The following is an 885-nucleotide window of genomic DNA, read 5'->3' as shown; positions in this document are numbered from 1 at the left end:
CACTTTTATCAAGCATATTACTTGTGAATGTCAAGTTCATTATAATTGGTGTATGCATTTTGTTAATGCTCAGTTAAAGCTCCCTTTTTTTCAGTTTGTATGTGATAAATATTTTTGTGTACTGTTTCCCATATAACTGTGATAAAAAATGCAAATCTTAAAAAACGAATATAACATTGAATATCTTCAATTTGTTATCCTGCACAGTTCATTATCGCAAACTCATGTAAGGTACAGCTTAGATATATGTCATTTAAGGTCACTTAATTGCATATTTAGTCTTGGGATGGAATAGTAGGGGGGAAAAAAAATGTCAAAGAAGGTGATTTGTGACGAGTTGAACTGAGTAACTTCAAAAATGTTTTGCTTCACTGAACTTTCTTGTCATTCCTCCAGTCACCAGTAGACCATTAATAATAAACAGTTGTAATGTTTCATGTCTTACAAGACCCCTAGAATTGTTTTGGTGATCAAAGGAAAAGGTACATAATTTCTGGGTTCATCATACCACGAAGTTCAGCAGTAGCACAAATGAAACAAAGCGTTAATTCTGAATTTTTTTAAAAGGAGCATTTCTGGTTATGCATATACGTATTTTATCCCTCTCTTTTCCCCACGTGCTTTGACTAGAAAAGTTTGATGTTGGATGTTTATTTTTCACCCACTCAGCTGATACGCTTTACAACTGAACAGGAATTAAATGTGGGGGTAAAACCCTCTGTCTATATTTCATATGACATAAAAGAAAAATGATAACAGTTTAGCGTTTTTAGATATGTCATTTTAAAACAGTCTCCCCTACATTTTTACAACAGAGAATGTGGTCCCGTACATTTTTTTTGAATTGTTATATTATTGTAATTGAACCAGAAAAAGAGACATCTG

The sequence above is a fragment of the Penaeus monodon genome, chromosome 33, assembly GCF_015228065.2.
Source record: "Penaeus monodon isolate SGIC_2016 chromosome 33, NSTDA_Pmon_1, whole genome shotgun sequence".
In the NCBI taxonomy this organism is placed as follows: Eukaryota; Metazoa; Arthropoda; class Malacostraca; order Decapoda; family Penaeidae; genus Penaeus; species Penaeus monodon.
This window is presented reverse-complemented; position numbering follows the sequence as displayed.